Source organism: Trematomus bernacchii, unplaced genomic scaffold (genome assembly GCF_902827165.1).
Source record: "Trematomus bernacchii unplaced genomic scaffold, fTreBer1.1, whole genome shotgun sequence".
In the NCBI taxonomy this organism is placed as follows: Eukaryota; Metazoa; Chordata; class Actinopteri; order Perciformes; family Nototheniidae; genus Trematomus; species Trematomus bernacchii.
The window spans coordinates 7,247,156-7,269,433 of NW_022987641.1; the positions used below are offsets into that span (position 1 = coordinate 7,247,156).

Here is a 22,278-nt window from a genome sequence, read left to right on the forward strand (position 1 = left end):
GGGTCGGGTCCCTGTTTAATTTGTATCTCGTGCTCAGTAATGGACAAGTATTTGCAAGAACACACATCACTTATGGTTTACAACTTTTCTATTGACCACCAGCCAAACAATGCAATTACACATAACTGTATTTGTTGTAAAGAATGATGTAAGAAAACTTTTAAGGCCTAAAATGGTAAAAGTAGGTGGTTCAAGAAAAAGTTTTAAGATTCTTCTAAAGGTAGCAAATGGAAAAAAACATTTTTTTCATTCAAATGATTGACAGGGGCTTTGGAGTATTGATTGGACAAAAACGACAATTTGAAAATGTCATTTGGGATCTCAGTAAATTGTTATGAGCACTTTTCAATGCTTGACATTTAAAGGCCTCACAATTAATCAATTGCTCAAATAAGAAAAGAGGGAACTGATTAATGGTTGGTAAGCCCCACTCTTCTTCATGTGGATGAATGAAGGGAAGAAACAACTAGTAAATGTTGGCGGAACATCTGCACTAAGAAATCTGTGAAACTACTGTAAAAGACATAGGTCACCATGTTTCCTGATAATGACCACAATATACAAACAGCCTTATCAAAAGCTCTGCGCTCAGTTATTACTTGTGTATGTTCAAAAATAGGCAAAGAAACTGGAAAAACCCACATCAGAAAAATATAAATGAAATAAATCTGACATTACTTATTGGCAAATGTACCCTGAAATGTCATGTAAATACTTTGCAAATCCTGATTTTAACCTTGCAGACTGTGACATGTCTGAAGCTATCCTCTTTAAACCTCAACGGGAGAGCATGATAAAATAATAAGAGAAAGGGCACTTCATATTACATGGATTGGTCATTACATTACATTGCATTACATTACATTACATTGCATTACATTACATTACATTACAGGAGCAATGTGGGGTGAAGTGTCTTGCCCAGGGACACAACGACATGCTGACTGCAGTGGGACTCAAACTTGCTATCCCCCTGATTCGAAATCAAGCACACTATCCACTGAGCCACAGCCTCCCATTAAAAAGAAAATGCAAGAAATAGAGCATTGGGTTTGTGTTAAATAAGCAGGTACGCAATGTTATGTCATTGTTTGTGTGCCTTTAACCGTATAGATGTTACGGTCCAACATTTCCTCAAATAGAACATATTTTCTCTGTGTGTGTGTTCTGTGCATATACCTTGTGTTCAACCTGAAACGGCAAAGAAAGAAACGGAGAACAAAAATGGCTTCAAAGGACACTTGAGTCTTTACTGCACGCAGGAAGATGAGGGGAGAGGGCGAGCACAAGGACGAGATAAAACCAAAGCGGGAGAGAGGAGGAAGAGGAGAGACCAAAGCAAGGACGAGGTGAAGGAGAAGAAAGATTTCGCTTAAATTCAGAGAGGAGAAATCCACAGTCCCTTCAGCAGAAGAGTGTCCAAAGAAACACGGTAGATTAAGAGAAGACAACAAAACAAAACAAGAGAAAGTAACAATTTTAAAAGTCAAGCTCAAGAGCAGGAAAGGGAGGAAGACCTCTGAGGATGATGGTAAAGCACGAGTCAGTGCTATACTATCTGTCATTTTTGGCAAAGAGATCCCTGTGTGGGCTTGTGAACAGTTAATCTCTCTCGACAGGATCTTCATTTGAATAAAGATTCTGTCAGCGCTATGGGCCTTTGGTTGCTTCAGAGGAGTACCTACAGGAGCTCCTCCACAAATTGCCGTGACAAATCTTGGCTGATGGGAGGAAGGCGGCTTCCTACCTGTGCATCGCTAAACATGCCTGGTGGAGACACCTGAAGAGAACTTTCAAATCAGAGGGAATCTAAAGAGAACGGGCAAAAAAGCGTCTCATAGATATTAGAGCAGCTTAAACGCAGGATTAGGCTTGTAATAAAAATGCCATATGTCCTTTTTATTTTGTACAGCTTGAGCTTTTCCTCACAGTTGATGTTGGTCAGGTGTAGAAAGCACTTACACAAGAACTGTAGGCATTAACATAGTAGGAATATACATGTGAAGAAGAGTATTTATATTAAAAATACCTCGTGGCTTTAAAAAAAGTCAAACGCCCTGAAAATCTTCACCAAAAAATGATTTATCGTCCCATTACTTTGAGGTCAACTTCACAACTGTTTGAGGAGGATTGTCCTCATTTTCCAGTCATTTGTTTTAACTATTCTATTGCCGTTCAAAACATGCCTGATGGGGAAGGAGTAATCGCTTGGCCTTGCTGCTTGAAGCTTTTTCAAGAAGGCTCATCGAAACAACTTCACACTCGACACTTAATTACTGTTCTTTAATGTACTGCAGCATATCATAGCATTCAATAGCTAGCAAAAGGGAACAGGCTTAACCCACCCTGCGGTTTGGCATTAAATAGGGTTGCCTTCTCAATACACTCCATGTGCACATAACATACTACAATAAAAAGGCCTCGTAGATCTTAAGGAAATACACTTGACACTGGACTTATGGGACCTCAGCAATCTCGAAGAGAGAAGTCTATCTGATTAACGGAAGTAAAGACATTGATTCTTTTAGATTTGAGTTATATGCTTAAAACAATATTTGGAAAGGTTTTCTTTAGTTGCCTGACCCTAACCATAAAGACGGCAGTTCAGAAAGTGTCCAAATTTGAAAAAAGGAAACCTTGGTTGACATCCCTATTCCTAACACCTGCCAACGCTGGTTTATTATAATCATGACAACAAATCTGAGTATTCGTTATAGTTGTCTAACTTGATCCTGGCAACAAAAAGATGGAACAGGGCAGTAGAAATGCGACACATCTTCTCACTTCGTAAGGTGATGATTGTGTATTTTGTCATCTTTTTTATTTAAGGTGTACAGAGGGGAAGAAAGAATACACTTGGGTATTATTTCTGTGTGACATTTGACCCGGGAATCTCTCAGTAGCGTGTATCTGAACATGGTGTGTGTAGCCCCATAATGGCACACGATGCTGAAGTTGATTTAAGTTCAGAAATCCCCCTGCCTCCCTCTCTCTCCTCTTTATTCTTCTCTCCCTCCACATTTCTCATCTCCTCTCCTAGATGGAATTCACAAAGTGATTTTCTCCTCGTTCCTCTAAATCTCTTGATCACTTTAATTTTTTGCTAGGCTGCTTCATCGGTGTCCTGGGAAAGAGAAAAGAGGAGGAAGCAGCAGACGGGCGAGAGACTGCAAAGGAGGCTGGGTGAGTGCAGGGGGAGAGAGGGAGAGGAGTATAGAGTTAAGGCTTTATCAGTGAGTGCCCTGAGGTATGTGGGGACGCTGCTGAATCCAGAGAGATTAGGGGCGAAATGCAGCACATGGCAGTAAGGGGCTTACGCCACAGCTTGTATTAGTTCAGGTGAAAAGAGTATTGCTTTTACATAAAACTGGACAAATCCAGCTACAATGCATTTCCCGTTGGACCACAATGGGGCCCTCTATCTGTGGACCTCACCTCCTGTCCCCCGGGTTCCTCAAAGCTCCTCTATCTAAACAGGAGTAGAGACTGAGGAAAGGAGGAGAAAACACAGTTGGAAAGTGGAGGAAGGAGGAGATATAGCGCCGCACAAAACTTCCTTTTCAGGGTTTACCGGGAGCCAGTTGTCAGGAGACGGCAAGAGAGTCATTTCCACAGGGGACGAGGGGGATCATGTCCACCTTACTCTTCAAAAGCGTTGTTTTGTCCCCCCTGAATTGATCAACTTCGGTTTAATTTACTCCACAACCTTACTGTCCGGTTGCCCCAAACAAGTGTGAGTTCATAACAACGAGGATTTTAAATTTAAAAGGTTTGAAATAAGCAAAATCAAATAAAGGCCAGTTTGAATAAAATGTACAATCATCTTATTCTTTGCTGTTTTTTGGACCTCTGTTACTTTTACAAAGCTTCACTTCCTTTAGACTTTTCACATTAAAGGAAACAAGATAAGGGCTTGGGCTTTACGGAAGGCTTTTAATGTCAAAGATCTTGTACTGTATTACCGGTACGAGAACATTTTGAGGCAATTGTACTTTACTTAAGTATTTCCCTTTAATTATACTTTTCCTTTTACATTTTGGGGGCAAATATTGCACATCATTATGTTTGACTGCTTTGGATACATTTTAGATCATTATTGATACAAAATATGAATCCACCACAAAATACTGATATATTATTTTAGGTTTAGCTACTCATCAGTAGAAACAAAACAATGACAGCATATTAACGTACACATTAAGGTATTAAATGGTCCAGTATTGTAAATCAAAGTATTTTCTCCTAAAATGGACCATTCTGCACAATGGGCACTTTTACTTTGATCCTTTTAGACTTCTTTGAAGCATTTTGAATGCCTTACTTGTAACAGTATTTTTTTTTACATTGTACTATTGCCATCTTTGCAGGGAAAATATTTGAATACTTCTTCCCCTTCTTTCTGAACCCAAACCTATGCACATTGTAGATAAAGGCATGAAGTTACAGAGGAATTGAGTTTGACTAAAAGCAGAGAAAGACCAGAGAGCTGAGCATAAATCAGAGAAATAAGTGATTGAGTGATTGAGCAAAGGTTTCAGGTAAGGTAAATGCTTCTCTTAGACTTGGAAGTCTCCTATTCTACTTTCACATGGACTTTTGATCTAAATCTTCTGTTCTGAGGTGCGTTTATCAACCAAGTTCTTCATCTTGAAATATAGGTTAAGGGTAGATTGGCCCGCATTATTCTTTATCTTTCACTTGTCATGTACAGTAAGCCCAGGTAACAATGGCACCTTACATTACATTACACAATCCGTATTCACGCCAGACATCCAAAGTGGCTCCGACACCCCTTCCATCCTCGCCATTATTGGCAGAACAATACCCTGAAAAAGCCCCCAAAAAAAGAGAGGGGCTGTATCTGCGATGGCGCTTAACATCAATTTGTGTCACGATTAATCAATTTGGACCTTCGCGCTCTCTCTCTGTGTCTTGTCACTCTTTAAATAAAGAGTGCCGGCTGTTTGAATGAGCCCGGGCTCATCGCGATATGGCGCAGGTTAAGTAGGAGGCGCATGTTTTAGGATAGCGCCCCGCCGCTCCCTCTCGTCCTGAAACACTTAGCTGGTGATTAGCATAAGCTGATAGCGCTATCAGGAGCGTGCCATTGAGGTGACCCTGAAGCCCCCACCCCCAACCCCACTCTTTCTCTACCACTAGCACCACCAACACCCATCCTACCCCACTCCCCCCTTCCACCCCCTCCTTCTTTGTCCCTCCGAGAAGGTCTTATCAGGGATGTACAGGGCTTCTGTCGCCTCCTGGGGAGATGATGGAGGGAGGAGGCAGAGGTGGGTACTAAAGGGAAGGAGGGGGGGGGGGGGGGGGGGGGGTTGGATGGGAAACAGGGTGGAGTGAGGGGGGTGATCCCGTTGTTGAATACTTTGTGTCTTTGGATGTGTCCTCTAATGTTTTCACGCCTTTTGACAATGGAAAATTCGACTTGATTTCTGTGGCACTTCTTCAAAATTCACTGCGTTAATCATCACAAAGATATTAAAGCTAATGATTAAAAGCAGCGAGACAGAAAGAAGTATCTCAAACAGAGAAGTAAAAAAGAACTTGGGTCGCATTTGTGATGTTTTGGCTTTCATTTCAATCGGTTATGATTGTCCTGGACAGTCCTGTTTTTCAAACTTTGGGTGCAATATCTACAGTTTTTAGCCCTATCACCAGAGTGATGGCAGTTGTTGGTCTGTACACTGCTAGATTCAAGACTGAAATATTTCAACATCTCCTGATTGATTTGCCATACATTTGTTGTATTCATGTCCCTCTTGTGCCAGCATCAGATCAAAAAGCACCAAATACCTGCCAAAATAACAATACCATTGTTTGTCAACAGGATACCGGCAATACAACTGTCCTTAATTTCCATGAAACTTGGAGGTAAGATTTGGCATGGGCTAAGGAAGACTCCTATGAGTTTCGGTGTGGACACGAATTACGTTGTGAATACACAAAAATATCTTTCACTTTTGTTAACATTGCCACAAAAGGGTCTTTGGCCTTAGCGGAGTCCCCTTGTAGTGAGTGTATGTTATTATGCTAACAAGCTACATTTATGTTAAGCTGTCTGTTTACTCATGATGCCTAACCCTAACCCTGTTGGAAAAGATCTTCCAGCATTGAAGGAGTAATATGTTCTCCTAGCAGCTGAAACATGGACAAACATACGAAAAACCTGAATCCAGGTTGTGATAAACCGGATTTACATTGTGAGTTATAACAAAAGGTTCAGAAAGAGAAAAAGGTCTAGTCAAGACAGCCTTGTCTGTATACTATTACCAGGCTATCTCTCTGTCTTCCTCTCCTCAGAGGAAAGTTTGACGGTTCATTTCAAACTTATAAGAAATCAAACCCAACATGTAAAGAATATTCACCTAAATGTCTCCCTTTTTGTTACCTAATTCAGGAGGCGGCAGCATCTCCACCAGCGGTCTATAAATCACTCCTACGATACCTCGCCTAGACTTTTTTGTGTTATGAGAAAAAGTATGATGAAACCACGAAACAATACTCGCACATAAGCACGAATGTGGCGACACATTTCTTGAAGGTAAGCAATTTCCATGCATGTTAAGAGCTTAGCATCTACGCAGCACTATTCATATCAGTGTACCATTATGATGCAAATGATAACAGTGGTGCCTGGCTCCCTCTTTCTCTCTTTTCTTCTGCACTTTTACGACGAACAACAGAGGCACATTATGGTACAGATGCACACCTACATTACAGTGCACACACAGACACACACATGAGCAAATCCACCCAGCTCCATTGCTTATCCCCTTTGTTTGAGCTGATTGGATCTGCGGCGATCACATGTTTACCCAGAGCGCTATCTCTTTGAGAAACGTCCGTCACGGGTAGCGGAGAGTAACGTTCGCCTCTTTTTGTGTTTTCCTTTTATTTTGGAGACGGGCACGCACACACGGTCTTTATGTATATATGCTAATAGGCTGGCTAACACGGTTTCACACTGTTTGTTTTTGAAAATGATGCAACTTGCCAGACATCCGTTTTTCTGCTGATGTTCACAGTTTCTTTTTTTTTTCTTTCTCAGGGCGGGCATTTTAGAGAGAGAGAGAGAGAGAGAGAGAGAGAGGATGATGATGAAGAAGGGAGGGGAAGGGGCGAGGGATGGAGGGAGGCGTGTGTTCAAAATCCACAAAGGTTTTGTAATAAATGCATCGACGACAATAAAAACAAAAACATTAAAGGGAGAAAAGACGTGTTTCTGTGTTAAACAATTAGTGCTGCAGCATTAGAGCCGATCAGGAAGAGACAAAAGCTCGGCAGCAGCAGGGGTTTACCCCAGACACAAAGACACAAAGACAGATGCTCTGCAGCCCCGCCAAACTACACCACCACACCAGCTTCCACTGGAGCAGCAACACATCCAACCAAATCCCCATCCTGCTGCAGGTCTGTAATAGTATCGCATCTCAGTGCAACTGTAACACTTTGATACATCCGTCTGCGTAATCTGCTCAATAAAAATGGCTATATAATCAATACTTTGTACATGTAACAGTATTAGTATTGTTGTTTAACCTCTTAAACTATGACTTCATCCAGTGACAGATTTATGTCACAGCAAGAAATAACAGACATTACTGTATGTCACCCCGATAAACAAAAAGGATAGAGCCCGTTATTTTCAGTTTCAACACACTTAGATAGTATTATGGAGGTTGAATGTACTGATTATAGTGTCTGCCAACATGTAATGCCATCTAATGCAATATCATCACACTAAAACATTAGACACTCAACCCAAAGGAAGAAAAAAAAACAAGCTGTGTTCAAACTGTTTGCAGTTAATTAACACAAAACATGGCCTAATAAACTGGCAATGGAGGGTATTTGATTTAATTAAAGTGTTGAAAACCTGCCAGCCAATCAGAAACAAGTATAGACCAAAATAAGTGTAACAATCTATCCGCAAACATTATTTAAAAATGTGGTATTGCCCGCTACAGTAGATGTCTCTGACACTAACACACGTGCATGCACGCACGCACACTTACTGAGAACATTGACTGTTAAGATAAACCAATTTTTTGGGTCAAACTGTAAAGTCAAGAACAACATTTGTGTCACCGAACCTCTCAGTTCTGACCTGATGTATTTGGCTTTAAAAGGTCACTTAACCCAAATTATAAAAACATATTTCCTTCTTACCTCTAGTAGTATTTAGCCAAACAAATACTCTGGTTTTAATTGGCATGGTTCTGATATACCTGTCTCTGCCACCGATTTATCCAACTAAATTGCGTTCTCCTAAACTAGAGAAATGTTCTCTTGGATTTTGCTCGCAGTTTTTAACACGGCTAAAGTTGTAAAATCAAACTCAACGAAATATTGGTAAGGTTTAATAAAACAAAACATTGTTTAGTGTAAATGGAATGAATTAAAATAAAAGTTTGACCCATCGATCCACCCAAAACCCCTCCAGTCTATACATAAACTTCTGTGGACTTTGATAAGAATTGTATTTGAAATATGTTAAAATCAAATGTAATAGTAATTTGCGTTGTATGGGAATGCTTTCTTTAGGCCGACATCACTCGAGTTAAGTGAAAAAAAGTTAATATTTTGGGTGAAACGACCCTTTAAGTATAGGTCGCCTGTCATTAAACAGCTCCTTGCTTTTCTAATTACATCAGGACAGTGTCTACAGTGACTCGGAAATTCATGGAAATTAAAAAGATGTTAGTCATAAAGCTTCTGCAGCCTGTGTGGTCAATCTCTAGTGTGTGTGTGTGTGTGTGTTTGTGTTTGTGTGTGTGTGTGTTTGTGTGTGTGTGTGTTTGTGAGTGTGTGAGGAACCCCACTCCGGTGGCGTCTGCTCTGTACATTCGACTCAATGGCTCCAGTGTTCATATGTGTGTGTGTGTCTGCATGTGTGTGTATGACTGCGGCACTTAACCCTGTGACCGGTTGTGGAATGAGCTCCACAGAAATTGCCGCAAAGCCTCTTGCCCCCCCGCCAAACGGCACCGGCGCGGTGTGTGTTACCACCCCAAGAGAGGCCGACCAACACACACACACACACACACACACACACACACACACACACACACACACACACACACACACACACACACACACACACACACACACACACACACACACACACACACACACACACACACACACACACACACACACACACACACACACACACACACACACACACACACACACACACACACACACACACACACACACACAGTGTCCTCCAAGACAGGGATGGTGACGGCGTAAAGCTTGGTGTTTAGACTCTGCGTCTTTGTTCCTCCCTCATGGTGCCTCCTCTACCTGCATGAGGGAGGAAGTCTCCGCTGTTTCCACTTTAAAGCCAGGAAGTGTTTGATTCCCTCAGTTTCCTCCACTACTAAAAGCCCATTTCATCTTTTCGTCCCAAACCGCAGAGTGACACAACACTATTATTCCCTCAATCTGCACCCTCTTTCTAATTCTCTTTGATTCACCATCATTTAGCCTCATTGTCACACACTGTATAACACTATCACCTGCTGCAGCCTCTGGTGTGTGTCCAATGAGGGCAAACAAAGGTGGGGGTGCACAGGTAAAGGTTACTTTTACATTCTGTTTAGAATTGCCAAAAAATACGCTAAATAACCCTATTACCTAACCTTAAATATACAGGCTGGAAAGCAAATAAGGACAAGCTCAAAAACACTTCAGCAACTAAATATGTAAGCAATGTGTCCTGATGCTGCAACAGGTTGAATCCAGCAGTTCGGAAAACAACAAATTAGATATATTCTGAAGTTTTGTGTTCACCTTAAAAACGTTTTTTACTAAGAAGAACTTCTGGTGTATTTAAGGCTTGCCCTTTTAAGTTTTCCATAAATGTTCAACCTAATAATATGTGAACATTTAAAAAGAATACTACAAAATGAACCTCAAATTACATTTTTGGTCTGGAATGGACATTTCAACGGTATAAAGAACTTTTATTTAACTTTTTGCAGTTACAAATTGTGGAAATATGTTACAAGCTAAAGTCCTCTTATCTTATATAAGTAAAATAAAAAAGTACCTAAAACTTGTATTTAAGTACGGTGCTTGAGTAAATGTACTTCATTATACTCAGAGAGCTGTCAGCTGACTTTACTGAGTGTTATAAATGTATATTAGTAATCCGATATGTGTGTGCGTGATGTTTGAGGCGGCAGAAAGGACGTTGCCGGTCAGATAAGACGTAAAAAATGAGTCGGCCATCTGAGACCGGACCGTTACAGCAGGGGTCACAAGAGGTCAACGCCACGGCAACAGTCTGCCTCTCCTCCTGTGAGGGTCTCATGTAAGTCTGTATCCTGTCAATCACATCGTAACCTGCAGCCAGAGACAGGATGCTGATTTCACTGCCAATGTCTTTGAGAAATACATTTGCAAAATGACCGATTGTATTGTCTCTTATTCTATCTTACATGTACATAGTTAACTTATTCCTGCATTCTACTTACAGCATTGGATAGCTTTAACACTGGATAACATTCTTTTTGCACCATTTTTATTAACTTACATCTTTGTGTTTTACTTGTTACGGAGTATTTCTAAACTGGATTATTGTTACTTTTACTTAATTATTGTTAACGTGTTATAACATGTCTTCATTAACTGGGGTTTCCTTTTAGCCTTTCTAAAAACCTGTTAAGCCCGATTGCAGACGCAAAATCTTGCAAGAAACAGCGTCTCAGGGCTTCTAAACATTTAACAACCTATTAATGATGCATACCCACTTAACGGGAAGAAACTCAGCAAACAGACGATATGAACCATTTTTACCTAAACGGAACAGAAGTCCAACACCAAGCGTCTAAATCAGCACTTAGCGAAACGGGCTAACGGGGCTAACGGCTACTTTAGCACATAACTGGCAAACGTGATCTTTTCCAAGTCATACTATCTGCACAAACGACATATCATATGAAAGCTGAGATTCCACAGATTCCATATGTGTAAGTCTCATCACTGTACGACGAGTAAAACTTACTGAACTAGCAGCCAGGAAAGAGCAAGAAAACAACTTCCGGTTTCAATAAACAATAAACAATAAATATGTCTTACCTTTGCTGTTTTCTGATCAAAAGTTGTGTTCAAGGGCATAAAAACGCTGCTGAAGGTTAATCCAATGTCTCTGTGTGAAATGATTACTGATAATCCATCATTACATTTATGGCAATAAACGGCTTAGCATGGTTAGCAGTCCGGGGCGTCAGCTTTAGGGCATATATGTGTGTGCGACTGTGCGTCATTCTAACTGGCCAATGGTAATGTTTACATGGATTTATTAACTGCCCCTCGATTCTATTGGCTCTAAATGTTACAAAGAGTTGTCAATCACCCAATTTGACCAATGGGTTCCAGAGATACAGCCCTGCGTAATGCATGCGTAATGCATAGGTCTGAGTGGCAGCCTGCGAGATAGAAGTCAGGCTGAACTTTCCAAAAAGGTCAAAAACAGTTGTATTTGGATGGAATGAATACCTATAGTGATATTTCAATGAAATAAAATGAGTTTTACAGTGTGGTACATGAGAAAGGTGAAATGGCACTGATGGTAACCAAATGTACCCAAAGGTGAGTCCGCCTGGAGCTGCCTGTGCCAAAATATTCAAAAAGAAATCAAGTTTCACTAAATTTGCATTTATTTTGACACAGGGTACTTATGAAATATTGTGGTTTGGATCCCTAAAGGTTTTTGGGCTACTATCGTATAATTCAAGGGTGGTTTTCACTACAAATAATGGTGTTTTTTAGGCGGAGATTATAATTTACATGTTTGTACTATGTTCCATCTGAATTTACTCTGACACAGCAACATCTAAATTGATTCTGACACTTCTACAGCCAACTCACAGGTCTATCATTGCTTTGATGAAAAAGATTATTCATATACCCCTTTTAGAAGTGAAGATATAGTCATTCATTCTGGGCATGTCATTTTCGAGTCTGAGGCCTGTAAAATAGGCTCAGGGCTTAACAGGCTAATAAAACATGTTATTCTGATGAAGCCATCATGCCAAAACTGATTGCATTTGTCATTTAGAGATGTTTTCTGTATTATAAACTTTTTTTTTGTTAGTGTGCATACATCCTTCATACATTTTTCTCTCCTAATGGCTGTATGCGGTTGAATTTCCTGTTCAAAATTGTCCAAAAAGAGTTGTTAAGATCCTCTGAGTTGTGAACTTGCTGTTTGCAGATGACATTATTATTGCACTGATATTTCTCAGCCTAATGAAATCTGCTCTGCCTCGCACCGATGGAACACTGTTAACTTTGATCTCACAATTAAGTCCCCATGAACAGCTAATAAAGCATAATCTGCTCTGTATCTGTGTGTCTCCGCCACAAGCACAGAAAGCCTTTTAGCATATCTTGGCTGACTGACATTTTGTTGCTCTCGGCTGAAAACAGTGACTTATTTTTATCACGCTCCACATAATACAATCAAGTATTAAAGGAGTTCAAATCAAACTGGATCTGCATCGGGTGAGTGGCAGATGCCTGTGGGGGCTTCTAGTTATTCAGTCTCTGTCTCCTCTTTCATCCATCTCCTTCGACTTCTCACCAGATAAGTTGACATCCCTGAATACTAAAAAAAAGGCGACCTGCTTTTGTTGCTATCTCCTCACCAGAGGTTGGTTCCTTTCTGTTGATAGAGATATTTGGATATTGTCCAGTCTTTCATTCACTAAACACAGCAATATACTCATGACGTCCATTTGATTTGGTTGAAATGCCTCTTCGCTGTGAGTTAATGACGGGTCAGACCAATCTGAGATCACTGCTCTATGATAAGACCAATCAAAGGAAAATTACGGCTTTTATTTTTTACGATCTGTTCCCGTTTTCGTGTAAAATGACACAAGCTGAGGCAGACAGACGGTAGCAGTTTGCCTCTGTATGGTGGACGATTGATAAGAAATGATTTCCACATGACTTTGGTACTGATTGCTGATTATTTTCCTCTCATGTTGCGAAGCAAAATCAGTTAAGCCTGTACATTGTGTGCCGATGTATGTTGGATTACGTATAGAACTCCAAAAGTTCAAATGCAGTTTATCTTCCCTACCTTGGATATGCTTCTCCTTTTCATCATGAAACAGGTTAAAAAGCCAACCAGGCTGTAACGAGGAAGCACTTCATCAAGAGGAAGATTCCTCCGAGTTTAAGCGAGGTTAAAAGGTAGGACTTGAGTCACAAAAACAACAGCGCACTTTCTGACGTCTAACCTCACACCTTTCATCTTCCACCTGTTGTTTTCGTTGGAAGAAATACTTTGAGGTCAAGGAGATCTAACAATAACAGAATCTGTTTTCATGGATAACAGTTTGTGATGGCTATCAGATAGTGTCTAATGAGCAGCGGGCTAAGTATCTACTGGGGCCTGAACGTTACAAAAGTCTGTCTATGTTAGTCCTCAGTTTTTATGTTTGAATGTAGCATATTTCGGGAATCTCAATTAAATCGGTTTAATGTACTTTTGGAATTATTGATCAGGTTCCCTTGAATCTAAAAGGCTGTATTCAATATACTACTGTGTTTCAATTGGATTTAGAGAGGCTTTAGTATTTTGTGGTTTGTATCTTTGATCATAGTTAATACTCTGAGGCATTTGCAGGGAAAAAGAGTACCCAACGAAACAAGGTAATGTATTCAGAATATCTGTTTGAAATTCTATTTAATTCCTAGTGAAGGAAATCTAAATAGAAATTAGTTTTGTTGTTATGTTATCTCTCACGATAAGCTGCCCCTGCAAAGTTTTTGTGTAAACAACATATTTACATTCTTAATTCTTTTCCTCATAAAATGTTATAAATCCAAAATGCCGATTTAATAAATTACATCCTGCATTGTTTACATCCATGTTAAGAAGTTATTTCATATCAACGACTGCATACAGCATGATTTCATGACATGTTAATATGTTGTGAGGTAACAGCCAATCCAAATCTGGTGGCTGTTTTCTTTGATAAACGTTCTTCTTGAAGTTTAAACTGCATAAAAGACCCATTTTCCCTCAACAATCTGAAACTAATAGTTTCATTCTGCTTGCTCTTGAAACAATATCCCGACCTTTCATCAGATGTGTTGCCTGCGTCAGGCTTTATTTAGCCCGAGAGCATCTCTTCTATATCTCCTGCGCCTGTGGATCTCCTCTTTTCTTTATCAACTCTTTTCTAACTTCAGCTTTTCAGGAGCTGCTGGGAATGTGATGTGAAAGGAGGGCAGTTTGAATATTTTGAAAGCTTTTCCTTTAAAGACGGGCCTAAAGCATCTTCTGCAATTACACTATTCGTTGTCAAACATGTTTGCATATTCAATATTTAAATAAAAAAAACCCTGCTGGATGTGGCTTAATTTAAGCAGCCTCATAGGCGACATGCAAACTCTTCAACAATGTGCTGCGGAGAGATACCTTATTAGCCTTATTATCATTTTCCTCCTGATCAGTCTCCTCCTGCAGATTGTTGTCCTTCACCTAACTTTCCTCTTTATCGTGTAGACACAGACCAAATAAACAGCAGATGCCCGCAGCTCTGCGCTGAGAAAATAAGTTGCGAAAATAAAAATGAAGAGACCACAGATGCCAGGACAAAGTGAGGAGAGAGGAGTGGGCTGTGTTCTGACAGGGGTGTCAACCGAAGGGCAAAGACAGTCTGAATTAATGAAGCCAGGTGAAGGAGAGCTGCAGCCAACAGTCTACTGGAGGCCCGCCGTGCTTCTTATTTAAAAAACTGCCCTTGATCTCGCTGATCACTGGGCTATAGGTGACTTCATTAAAACTAACAAGCAGCGCATTAACACCCCGGGGAGCCAGCGCACGATCCAGATGCAGGTGAAGTCGATTTAAAAAGCCAAAAAGAAAGATGGCAGGTTTGTGCACCCTGATTGATAGCGAAGACATTCCCGCTCAAAGTGTGTGTGTCATGTGTGTGTGTGTGTGTCCTCAGAATAAAGCAACATACCCGAGTAGGAAGGCCAGCCTTGAGCTTTAGACGGCGCTTTGATCAGAAAGGCCGGTTCATCTTCACCTTCTCCTGGACGTCCTCACTGGATGCTGATGGTGGCGGTCTCTGAACAGACAGGAAGGAAACGCGTTAAATGTCAGTTTTAACAAGTTTGACCCTTTAATGTCCAGTTTTAAGGTTGTTATTATCCTCTTATTCCGCACTGTGACAGTATTGCATGTATATTCTGTTTCAGCTTGTTCAAACTCTTTGTGAAAAGTAAGATGACCCTAACGATAATTCAATGAATTCCAATTACTTCTGAGTAAAGTAACGAGTAATCTGCAGAGTAATGAGACCCTCTGCTGTGTTTGTGAATGACTTTGTGACGACCTCTGTTGCAAATGTCCCCCCCCCCCCCCCCTTCGTTCTCAGAAAATGGAAATGGCTTAGCACTATCGCCGTTGCCCCGGCAACCATCTGAGTCCCCCATCTCGCGGTGGTGAAATGAGTTGTGAGCAGGCTCGAGAGAGGCAGGGATTAAACATGATCCCGCGGACGCACTGTCAATCAAATCCACAACTCTGCAACCTTCTTCCGCCTACAGAGAAACACACTGCGAAACCTAAAAAGCTGCCATATAAAAGAAATTACACTCTTTCACAACGCCTGTTTAATGTGTTGTGAAGTAAATATGCTCAACGACAGACCGTGTGACCCAACTTATTTCCCCCCTACTTATAAGACCAGGAATATAGGGTAAAAAAACATAAATATAACAGCTTTAATGTGGTTTGCATAGGTCCTCAGGTATGGAATGAGATGAATAACTCTATAAAAATGCCTTGCGTCTGTCTTCAATGTAAAGCAAATATGTCAAAGGTTAAAAACACTTAATCGCTGGGGACTTGAAATGTATTTAATTTATACCATTATTTTTTCTTTGTCATTTATATGAGTTTACAATATCTTACCAATTTGAAAGCAGTGTTTACACTAATGCAATACATTGTTTTAACCATTTAAAAGTTAGGGTTGGATAGTTTTAAGGTATTTTGTAAGTGTCAGGTGTTTTTTTTATAGCTTGTAATTGTTTCTGTATAATATATGAACTCTCTCCAATTCTAGATGTGTAAGTAAGATATAATATAAATAATTTATGTTTAGTGTCTGATGATTGTACTTAAACTGTTGGTATATTAAATGAATGGCCTTGATAATGACTCCTGCCTGGTGCTGTTTGCTACTAAAGCAGAAAACTCTTTAAAAACAAATCCGTTATCCTGCAGAGGATTTAGTGGTGGTCGTTATATTCCAATGCCAAGAGGCGATGGATTAATTTAATTAGCCTGGTGAAGATTAATGACAATGCATAGGCCTTCTGTAGATAAGGCTATACACTGTTAAAAGGGATGTTATTTTCAACATGGCGGTGTGTCTAATTTGGGAAAGTGGGGAGTGGGTAAAATTAGTATAGACATTTCAAAACCTTGCATTTATCTGTGTAGATAAAGTGTGTGTATAATAGCATCACTGATTTCTGCCCTTTTAAGGGATGAAACAGATTTTCTTCTGAGGGTGATATTGTTTTCCACTATTGGACAATCAGTGAGAAGATATATACTATTATTAGATCAAATGTATCTTATAAAAGCACACTCAAATGAAAGCTGTGCTGAAAGGGTAAAATAGATGTATCTTACATGCATCGTATGATTAGCTACAGTGCTGCAGGTGTCTTTACATCTACACCATTATCTATTTAATATATGGCATTATAATAAAGCAAATAGATGTGTATAACATGTTTCTGCCACATTTGCCAAAGCAAAAGATCAAGTGACCTCTCGATGGATTATGGCTTATTATAGCTTTCATTTCGATGCTTTATTGTATTATTTATGTCTTAAATTCACTTCAGTAAATAGTGCGGCAAACTCTACAAATGTATTACGCATGATAAATTATTGGATAAAGATAAAAGTGACCTTAAAAGAAATCCTCCAAAATAAAACTCCTAAAAGCCTAATATTTGCCTGATGTCTGTTTTCAATATCAATGATGACAGCTTAATGTACAAGTTGAAAATAAATAATGAAATCCCGGGAAATCCCTTCTTTCCTGTAAAAGTAATCAGATTACAGTAACGCACTACTGGTGCCAGGCTGGCAAAAGAGTGCAAGGGGGTGGGGAGGGTGAGACCCCCATGCAATTTGATATTTGCCTCTTTGACAGTCATTTAAAGGGGAACTGGAGAACCCGATACCCCGAGACTTACACCCCTCCAAAGACTGTCGGGACACTTTAGCCCGGCTCGGCTCGGCCCTGCAGCGCCAGTGAGTCTCCAGGCAGGGTGTAAACGTTAAATGTTAGCTATTTGTTCCTTGGATTGCGAGGGAAATCAAGCCACTCTTTCATTCATTCATTCATTTTTTTTTGGGAAACCCTCCTCCCACTCCCCGTCTCCCCTCTCTTTCTTTTCTCCAAAACCCTACAAACAGGCATTGACTAAAGCAGCTTAAGGAGTCCCCTAAAAGAGTGGTGCGGGAATGAGTCCTAAAACCCGGGAATGAGTTAGCATTTTACCAATTCCAGTTCCCTTGTTGAAGTCAAGGTTTTTGGAATGTGTTTTAAGATTCCTGAAATAAGGTCTGTGGTTATCACAAGCTGAAGAGATGTTCTCGTTTTGTTCTTCAACATTACATATGTCGGTAAATACCCCACTGGTGAATGTCTGAAGCTTGTCATGAAACCAGCGGTTGCTAACAAGTTACTAAATGAGACGCCATTAGGCCAAACATTAGCCACCTTTAGCCTAGCAGTGAAGTCATGTGACCCTGAAGTAGTTCCTTTAGCCTAACATTAGCTTCTTGTTTCTGTCGATTGCATTTATGTAAAAAAATCATTGAAGTGGTGTAAATATTTGGAGATTATCCAGTTGAACAAAACGTGTATGTATCATAAACGTGTTAGCCACAGAGCTTTTTTTCAGCAATATTCCAAAATCAAATAAAAAATGGTATTGCTTTTTGGAGAGGGAGGCTTTAGGATGCTAACTTCCGGGGCGGACTAAAAAAATCCATCTACCCTGCATTGCTCTTCAACAAATTAAAAAGAAAGGGAGACGTTTTTAAAGAGGAAGGGAAATATTTAGTGATTGCTGGGACTGTACAGACAAAGAGTCCTGACGCAGTGGAAGAGGAGGTTATCTGCTATCGTGGCGCTTTCTTATCAGTGGATAAATATTTGTATATCATGGCCAACTGGGGACTCGGTGAAACCCTCTGACGTGTTGTTGTGATTGTTGCAACACAGGTGATCTACAGTGAGATAGCTATACTGTATACGAGCAGCTGCAATGTGGGGGGTCGAGGCGCTCCTGAGAAAGCCATTTTTCAATTATGAGGTTAAGAGAGTGTGTGTTTTTAATAAACGACTGCTCATTAAAGGGAGAGTACATTCCCCTGCAGATAACAGGCAGGGCGCATTGTGCTGCTGTCTCCTGGGAGGACTCCTGACTGGATGTTTGTCCCCCAACTCCCCAGCCTCGCATCTCATTAAGCTCATCTCCACATCTCTATCTGCAGTATCAGGCCGCAGCATCGGCCCTATATATGGCTGACAAAAGATTTTCTTTCAGGGTGAATTAAATCAGGCTATTTTGGAGTATAACCAACCTGATGTGGTTGTTTTTTTTCCTCCATATGAAACCCTGACTGGACTCCCAGTGGCCACCCAGTCCAGGATTATTTAGCAGAGAGGAGGAGGGGCTTGCCTGGATACCCAGCCGCCTGCAAGTGTCCATCCCCGGTTTATTTGACATGGCAGTGTCCCAGGGTATAAAGCAGATAAACATCTGGTGGTGCTGCCAGGACATTGGAAAATGAGGGATTGGGGGGAGGCAGTGAAAGAGGCGGTGGGAACACAAAATCATAATGAGAAGAAAGATGGGCAGAGAGAGACAGAGAGATGCTGATCAGCTAATTACAGCTGCAAATAAAATGCAAATTTATCCTGGCACGGTGAGCATGCCCAAGTTTAAACATAGCGCCATCCAAAAAATGAGAGCTGCACGGGCACTGTGCCAAGGACGAGTTCCAAACAAAGAATGATTATCCAATAATAATAATAATAACCAATATATAGTTAATATTATTATTATATTAGCTAGTGCACATTGCATCCTGCTGGTTGTCAGGCTAACAGGCTGCACCTCCCTCCCCTTTAAATAAAAATAAATAAATAAGATGGCACATTTCCCAACAACAGTGACAGCCTCATGCACATGATCCAAAATCCAACAATTACAGTTCCCCACACTGTAGCTGGTATTTATGCAGGGGGCCACATGTCTCCGTTCCCCCCCACCCTATGTGGTGATTAATGACACATCGCCACCCAAAGATTAATCCAAAAAAAAATCATGGAGGTACTCATGAGAACTGCAGCTAGATCAGGTGGGCTCGGGATGGAGGGGGTTCTGGAAACGAATTAGCTTCATGGAATCTTTTTAGATGCAAATATTTTGTTATCTCCACTTTGCTGCACTGTTTTCAGTGTTTATGATTAATTATCTCTTCTTGGTGAAAAATAAATCATGCGAAATTAGGATCTAGCTGACTCCGCCGGCGGAGGCAGAGATGGCAGGTCGATGCTGTTAATTTCAGGTTGAAATTGACACACTAATTATAGTGCAGAGTGCTGCTGGAACACTAGCAGGCAAGATTATACCTCTGTGCTTCTATTTTTTTACTATTTTTTTTATCAGATCCCCCTTATATTTTACCAATTAAAAATCGTAAAGGCATTTCATTGCCCCGGGATATAAAAAAGCAGCCTCTCTGCTAACATGGCCATCACTTTCCCCCATCAGATTCATTGTGATGTATTAGATGCAATAAATTATCCCATGTAACAAAACATGGCGAGCTGAAAGGCTGATAATCTGCAGAGGGGAGATAAGGATTCATTATTCCAAATCATTATGAATCCAGCGTTGGCTGTGACTTCTTTCTTAATCAGCTTCTGTGATCCTGGATACGTGAAGGGAGCAGATAAGAGCACAGTCGTTTATAATTCTCCCCACCTCGGCCTAATATTTTAAAAATAAAATCGCAGGGAGAAGCTGCCGTGTGAACAAAACACACACATTGGCTTAACGTTTGGAGGGTGCACAGGACGAGAATAATAAAACACATTGAGAAAATAAATAAGTAAATAGATAATGCGAGGCCCATACATTTTTGGAGGTGTTTTGTCTCAAATTAAGGTCATCTTATTCGACATTTACAGCGAGGAATCATGTAGGCAGGGAGAAAAAGAGAGAGATACTGCAGCGTTTATTTCACATTTGGAGTGGGAAGTATCTAATGAAATGTAGGCTACACCACGAGGCTATAAAAGCGGGTGACCGTAAATGATTTACTCCGTTTACGCACTAACGGGGCAGAAAAGCCACGATGCAGAGGTGGCTTAGGATAAAGCGCTGCTGCACTGCTGCAAAATTAACTCAGAAAAAACATGATGCAACCAGAACACGCTGCTGTATTTAATCAGAATATAAAGGTGACATTTAACTCCTCATTCTATCTGCTGCTGAGATGATATACATCAGCAGGCGGAGGTATGGAATAAAGTGCAAAACGGAGACTACACCCCATAATGTGATAGGCCTACAGCGTGGCCTAGTAACGTAACGTAAACCCGGAACCATTCACACTCACCATTTACAATTAATTAACTCCACACAATCTGCACCCACCCCCCTTTCTAAAAAAAATGCATTTTGTATCCACTCCCTTTCAAAAAATTAAAATGCATTTCCTCCCTTATTAAATTGCAAAACACAACAAATTGATTCTCGTTATTTCACTCATAATTAATCTATTTATTAAACCTATAATATGCTTTAATTATCTGCGGCATAAATATGGTTTAACTGTTGTTTTTCATTAGCTCGTATCAAAGCAATCAATTTGTGCATTTATCATATTAACTTCACCTTTGCATTGAAATGGAAAAGCTAATCATTCCCAGAAATAAGCACTTTATTTACGTCAAAAGCAGATTAATAAATCATTACTATATGGATTTTCTAATTCTATTTAGATTTTTGAAATACTAATTCCATAAACGAAATACTCTGCTGCGTGGAAACTGAATAATTCATTGATGTAAAAAGACATATTTGGCATTGGTGAGTTTACACTACAACGTTTGCGCCGATTATCTTTAATTTATTACCTTAATTGAATTTCTTCCCCAAAAATAGATTTGGGTGTGATCAGTTTACATTCTCCTTCGAAGAGTCAAGGCGCAACGTGAGAGATACCGAGCCTGCAGCATCCTCCCTCTCCTCTCCTCCTCGCTCTTTTTTCCCTCAGTGCATTTCACAGAGAGAAGGATCGGATTTGCTTGGTGCTCCTTTCAATGAACCATGGTGTCAATAAGCAGCTAGCAGGCCTCTGTGCTCCGGGTTGGATGCATAAGGAAGCTTTTTCCGTTTTCAGAACAAACTGCTACAAACCTCAGCCCGCATTTCGATATGGAAAGATTTCAGATTTGTTTGCTTACACATTGTTCAGATGTAGCTCTTAATTGCTGTGGAGTTTGGCGCGGATCTTCTCTGTTGATTAGACACCAGCAGCAGCTATGGCTTCATCTGTCCTTTGTGGCAGGCAGAGGAGAGGAAAGGCTGCTCCTGCAACACAAAAGGAGGTGCAGGACTGAAATATCTGCAGAGCACAAAGTGTACAGGCACCGTTTTATTAGTCATAATACAATACATTGAATTCTGCCTTGATCAGGGACAAAATATAACACATTAGTTACACTAATATCCACATTTCAAACATGTAAAACTATGTTCTTTATTGTATGCCCTTAATGTAGCCTACTGTCCATTGACATCATATTATAAGGATGCATATATATTTGGTTTAGGCATAACCTGGCATGGTCAGGTGTTAGCTTTATTTATTGGGAAATATTATCATGAAAAGAAAAGAAAAAGAAAAGCAGTATATGGGATATGTGTTGTTTTGAAAGTTGTTATAAAAGGCTGTTGGGATAAAAAAGAATGTTATTATTTCGCTCTAATTTATTCCCATTGGTTTCTATGCAAACATTCAAAGGTTGTATTGTCATGTGCACAATAGCTTCAGCGTTGACAATGAAAGTCCCAGGCTTATCCAAAAATGCAACATAGTCTTCAATATATAATAAAAAGAGTCAGAAACAAATAGTGCAAGAAAAACAAGCAAGTGGCTATAGCTTTTAATTG

The 22,278-nt window shown here is 40.2% G+C and overlaps 1 long non-coding RNA gene across 1 annotated transcript in view; it reads right to left on the reverse strand.

The window, feature by feature from the left end:
- Window positions 1–21,685, reverse strand: part of LOC117484965 — a 51,225-nt gene extending 29,540 nt beyond the window's left edge. The window contains exons 1-2 of the long non-coding RNA XR_004556180.1: window positions 21,570–21,685; window positions 15,015–15,122 (exon numbers count right to left, since the gene is read on the reverse strand). This is a non-coding gene — a long non-coding RNA (uncharacterized LOC117484965). The remainder of the gene's footprint in view (window positions 1–15,014; window positions 15,123–21,569) is intronic.
- Window positions 21,686–22,278: the final 593 nt, after the last annotated feature.